Below are 6,470 nucleotides of genomic sequence, written 5' to 3'. Positions count from 1 at the left end.
AACTGACCAAGGGTTAATTCTCAGAATATATCAGAAACTCAGAAAATTCCAAAACAAAATAACAATGAATCCAGTTAAGAAATAGGCAAAGGATCTGAATAGACATTTCTCAGAAAAGAAATACAAATGGCCAAGTAATACTTGAAAAAGTGTTCAGTATCATTAGCCGTCAGTAAATAAAAATCCAAACCAAAGTAAGATAAGATCTCACTCCAGTTAGAATGGCTATTTTCAAAAAGACAAAAAAAGAGAAGCCCACAAAAAATAAAAAACCAATACTGGCAAGGGTGTGGAGAAAAAGGAAACCTTATTCACTGTTGAAGGGAATGCAAATTAGTACAGCCATTATGCAGCACAGTACAGAAGTTCCTCAAAACACTCAAACTAGACCTACCACATGACCCAGCTATCTCACCTCTGGGCATATATTCCAGGGAAATTAAAGGAGCATGTGAAAGAGATACCTGCAGTCCATGTTGACTGCAGCATTATTCACAATAGCCAACACATGGAATCAACCTAGGTCTCCATAGCTGGCTGAATGGATACAGAAAATGTAAATATACACAATGGAAGATTGCTGAACCATAAACAGGAGTGGGTAGAACTGGAGATCATTATGTTAAATGACATAAGACAAATACCACATGATCTCTCTCATACGTTTGGTTGAAACATAAAATAATGATTTATTTTATGGGCCAGGAAGGGAGGCTAGAGAAGTTGAGGGGTTTAATAACGTTCCCCAGAACACAGTATAGTGAAGGCAACGGGTCCTGCTGCTGCACAGCACGGAGAGGTGACTATGGCTCATGATGATGAGTTACAGTCTGCAGAGAAACTGGAACAGGGGAGCTGGTAGGCTCCAGAAACATAATAAAGACAAAAAACAGAAAGGCTGGATGTCTGGTATGGTCAGTTTAAGCTATGTATGTATTGAAATTTTGCATTGCACCTCTTAAAAGTGTGCATGTGTTACATGTTAATCCAAAGTTAACAGCATATAGTAATAATAGGATGATGATATGGAGGCACCTGGCCAAGTTCACACTTCAGACCCTCGATAAGTAGGAGCTAAATACAGAGTTGCTCATGATTGCAACTTGGCTTCTCTTGGCTCAGATTGTCCAACCGTGAACCTCGTAAACTCCTGGAGGAGTAGTAAAGTCATATGTTCCTCTTGAGTCCTCAGAACCTCATACAGCCTTGGCCATAGAGGACTCTCTACTATTGAATAGACTGTGCTTTACAATCCAGAATCTGAAGAAGTAAAGCAACAGAAAGAAGGCCAGACTCTAGTCAGGAAGACTGAGGGGAGATCCACGAGGCAGACAGCCTAAACCACACCAACAAAGTCCCCAAGACCTAAACACAAGCAGCAACAACGTACGAGTATGGAGAACTCCACGGTCCACACAGCATCTTGTTACACACAGCTGATCATTTCTAATCATTCCCAAACATCCAAAATCCCAAATACTCCAAAATCGGAAACTTTCTGAGCCCAAACATGATGCTGTATATAGAAAATCCAGCACAGTGAAACTTGGTTTCCTACACAAACCTACTTAAAATATTACCTTCAGGCTATTTGTATAAGGAACATATGAAACAAATGAAGTTGTGCTTAGGCTTGGGTCGCCTTCCCAAGGTATCTCGTTATGTCTGTGCAAATATTTCTAAATCTGGAAACACTTCTGGTGCCCCAAACAATTCAGCAAAGGGATATTGTGCCTGCATTATCTCCAGCAACTCTGTGAGAAAGGCACCAGTATCATTCTGATTTGCAAGAGCAAATCAAGGCTTAGGGAGGTCTGAGAAATTGCCTGGGGTCCAGAATTCAGGGAGCTGAGGCCTGGACTTGAACCTGGGTCTTCTGTTGCCAGGTCCTGGGCTACTCTGCGGACAGCTCACTCTAAGCTCTCTGACTCAAACTCATTCCAGATTCTGGTCTGCGGAATTCTAGTCTATGGGGAGGATGACAAGCATCGGAGACCAAGAGGTACATTAGTCTTTTTTTTTTATCCCTCATTAACACCCGGAACTTCACTTTCATTAATGCATGAAGGTCTGCTGACATGGAAATGTGGCTCCTCCCTGGTGTCCTATCCTCCACTCTCACCCATTCATTCAACACACAATTGTCAGAAGGAAAGTTTGGGCCAGTTTCTCTGGCTCTTCTCTGGAACAAGCACCTTGCATAGTCACCTTCTCTTATCTGCAAGGCCTCCCCCACCGACTTGGGTTGGAAGTGGTTTATCCCACAGGAAGAAATCAACAGCCGGCAGCCCGCTGGATGGCTGACCTTATTTAGGAGATATTGTCAGTGGGAAGAACACTGCCACCAGATAACGATCACTTGCTGCTAGATAAATGCCAGGGCTCGTCTCCTGATGCATGTTGTGCAGAAAATAACAATTATTCACTGTAGTTTTGTTGGACTGCTGTGGCTGCTCACGCTGGCTGAGAGGCATGGGCACTCTTTTGGGATCTGAGTTGCTGAGGACTGAGAGCACCCTCAGTGTAACACTAAGTGCCCATAGCCAGGGGCAGGAGATGCTAAGTAGGCATGGATGAGCGAAAGAAGAGGCACTGTCTCCCAATCTGCTGTGGGACTCTGGGGTGCCTTCTTAACTGGACAGCACTTGCACTATTACAGTTGTCACCTGCAATGGCAATCAGTTTAAGAGTTTGGAAAATACTTGAAGCCGACAACAAGAGGTCAAATGGGATTTCCACACTAGGAAAGAGCCTACAGCAGTTCTGTTTTCCGGGCAAGGCTGGCAGCAGGAGCAGGAGAATCAGAAGAGGGATTGGGGCTGAGGCCAGAGTTCCCCAGGTGTGCGATACTGCCAACAACGTAACCCTCACGGTAAGTCTGAGCCAGTTTTCCTTTCTGAGCAAAGCTGGATTGGGAGTCCTGTGGCTCTAGATTCAAATGCCAGCTTGGGTGCTTAGTAGCTGGGATAGCAGAATAATCCTGTTGAGTTTCAATGTGCTGGTTGGGGGACATATGATAGTCTATGGACATATGACTCTGTCCACACTGGGGTGCCAGCAATGTCCTCTAGCTGGCTTCCTGCTAGCACTGTGTCTCCAGTCACAGCCGCAGAAGGCTGCTAAAACACCAGTCAGATTATGACACCTGGGTGCTTCAATCAACCACGGCTCGCATTTCCTGGAGAGTAAAAGTCAAAGTTGACCACAGGCTACAGGTCCTACCCGGGCCAGGTGCCCAGTCCCCTCTCTGACCTCCTCTCCTCCTACTCTGCTTACTCCACTTGGCCTCCGGCCTGCCCAGCCCTGGCTAAGCGTCTTTGCACAGGCTGTTCCCTCCGCCTGGCTCCCTCTCTGCCCACATATTTGACCAACCCCTCACTCATCTCCCTCCAGTGTTTGCTCAACTGTTTCCTTCTTCACAGAGTCAACCCTCACCATCCTTGTGCAAATTGCAGGCTGAAGCCCCTCTGGCCCTCCCAACTCCCCCTACATCACTGCTTTCCTTAGCACATACTGCCCTCACTGTACTGGAGACCAGCTCTTCCCAACTTACAGTGCATGTACCGCCTGTGTTCCCTCAGCTGATGCCACCAGGGCAGGAACTTTGTCAGTTTCAGTCAATTCTGACTGAATTGATTTGGATACAATTCTGTATCCCAAGCCCCTAGCAAGCTGCATGGTACACATTTTGGGAGCCCACATTCAAAAAAATAAAGCTCTCTTTGGAAAATAAGAGAAAAAAAAAGAAAACTCACTTATAATATTGCTTTACAATATAACTACCCAAGTTTAGGTATAGTCCAAAATTTGGTATGAATCCTTTAGGCTCTATCTATCTATTCACTCCCCATATGGTTGCAATGTCCAGGGCTGGGCCAGACTGAAGCAGCCTGAGAACTTTTGCCATCTTCTGCTGTTTTCACAGGTACATTAGAAGGGGGCTGGACCCAAAGTGGAGCAGCCAGGACTTGAACCGGCACCCATATGGGATGTCAGTGTCACAGGTGGTGGTTTCACCCACTGCACCATGACACGGACCCCAGATCATTAATTTTAAACCTATATTCTTTTCTGCAGCAAATACTTCTGGCAATAGTTTCCTTCTAACTACTGCTTTAGTCACATCACATAAATTGTCATACATTGTAGTTTTATTCTTATTTTTTGAAAGATTTTCTAATTTTCCTTGTAATTTCTTCATTGACCCATAACTTTAGAAGTATATTGTTTCATTTATAAATATTTAAAGCTTTCTTGCATATCATAATGAATCTCTGACTTAATTCTATCGTTATCAGAGAATATACCCTGAAAACGTACCATCTTTCAAAATGTATTGGCTTTTATTTTGTGGCCCAGCAAGTTTTATCTGGGTGACTATCCTGTATACACTTGAAGAGAATATATATTTTGTGGTTGTTGAGTGCGATGTTCTATAAATGTCAATTAGAACAATGTGGCTGATAGTGCTGTTTATCTGTTCTGTCTTCTTGCTGATCTTTGTCTCAGTATCTATCACTTACTAAAAGGGGTTCAATTGAATTTTTCATTTCTCCCTTTAATTTTGAACTGCTATATTGTTGCCTCATATACTTTGAAGGTCAGTACTTAGATACATACATATTTAAGGTTGTTACATCTTCCTGATCAATCCTTTTATCATTATGAAATGTAATATTCTTTATTCTAAACTCTACTTTGTGTAGTTGTATAGGGCCACTTCAACTTTTCTTGATTATTGTTTACATACTGTATTCTTTCCTGGACTCTCACTTTCAAGTTGTCTGTTTCTTTATGTTTAAAATATGTCTTTTGGTGAGTTGCATGTAATTGGGTATTGGTTTTTTTTTAATCAACTCTTAAAACTTCTTCCTTTTAATTTCAGTGTTAAACCATACAACTTTAATCATTAATCTTACTGAATACTACCATATTAGTATTTACCTACTGTTGAGTCAATCTGTGTTTTTTAAAAATTTCTTCTTTTTTTTTTTTTTTTTTTTTTTTTTTTTTTTTTTTTTATCTTTTATTTAATGAATATAAATTTCCAAAGTACGTCTCATGGGTTACAATGGCTTTCCCCCCCATACCGTCCCTCCCACCCACCACCCTCCCCTTTCCCACTCCCTCTCCCCTTCCATTCACATCAAGATTCATTTTCGATTATCTTAGTATACAGAAGATCAGCTTATTATACCTTAAGTAAGGATTTCAACAGTTTGTTCCCACACAGAAACATAAAGTGAAAAATAATAGATGATTTTTTTTTAAATGATGATGAAATCAGATCAGACCTATTGTCATGTTTAATCCCAGTGAGAGTCAAGTTGGGAATTGATAGTTTCTTTTTTTTTTTTTTTTTTTTTTAACAGAAGATCAGTTTAGTGTACATTAAGTAAAGATTTCAACAGTTTGCACCCCCATAGAAACACAAAGTGAAATATACTGTTTGAGTACTCGTTATAGCATTAAGCCTCAGTGTACAGCACGTTAAGGACAGAGATCCTACATGAGGAGTTTTGAGTTGGTTAAATATTTCTTGCTATTTCATTTTAATTTCTCTGTTGATTTTCAGTTTTGTCCCATATTAATTTTTTAGAGATTACAATATGAATCCTTGATTTACCAGAGATATTACAGTAAATATCATGCCATTTTCACATAGAACACAAGAACTTTGCAACAATGGTTTCACCGAGTCCTCTTTCTCATCCTCTGGCTACAATCATCACATGGTATCCTTGTGCTAATAAAACCCTTGGATTGTATCTTCTTTGCCTTAATTAGTTACATGTCTTTTAGAAGCAACAAGAAAGAAAAAGTCATTGCGCATCAAATAGCTTCGAATCTCTGGGCTCTCTCCTTTCTGCAGTCAAGTTTCCCTCCGGAGGCAGCTTCCTTTAGCCCCTGCTTTCCCCTTTCTTACATGGAATGGTGGTTAATGATCCATCCCCAGTTCCACTGGCCTGAAACCAGCTTTAACTCTCCTTAATTTTGATGGCTATTTCTCCTGGTGGGGAATTTGGGTTTGATATTTTACCTTGCAGCACTTTATCTTCTGGGCTCCATCCTAATATTGTTTCCTTTATGGAATATCTTTCTGCTCTGATTGCTTTCAGGTTTTTTTTTTAAGTTTTCAGCAATTTTATTATAATATGATTAGATGTATTTCTTTTTTTCTCCTCTATATTTAGTCTTCTTGAGATTTACTGAGCAGTGTGGATCTGTAAATTTGTTTTAATCAAATTTGGGAAATACTCAGCTGTTATTTGATAAAATAGATCTTTGTGCACCATTTTATTTCTGCGCTCTGTTTTCACAGATTACGTTCTATATATTTCAATGCTTGATACTGTCCTATAGATTTCTTTTTTAAGAAAATGTTACTTGGGGACTGGTGCTGTGGTATAGTGGGTAAAGTTGCTGCCTGTGGCACTGGCATCATGTATGGGCGTGAGTTCAAGTCCCAG

The sequence above is a fragment of the Oryctolagus cuniculus genome, chromosome 2 (assembly GCF_964237555.1).
Source record: "Oryctolagus cuniculus chromosome 2, mOryCun1.1, whole genome shotgun sequence".
Taxonomy (NCBI): Eukaryota; Metazoa; Chordata; class Mammalia; order Lagomorpha; family Leporidae; genus Oryctolagus; species Oryctolagus cuniculus.
The sequence above is the reverse complement of the archived record's forward strand: the minus strand, read 5'-3'. Positions refer to the sequence as shown.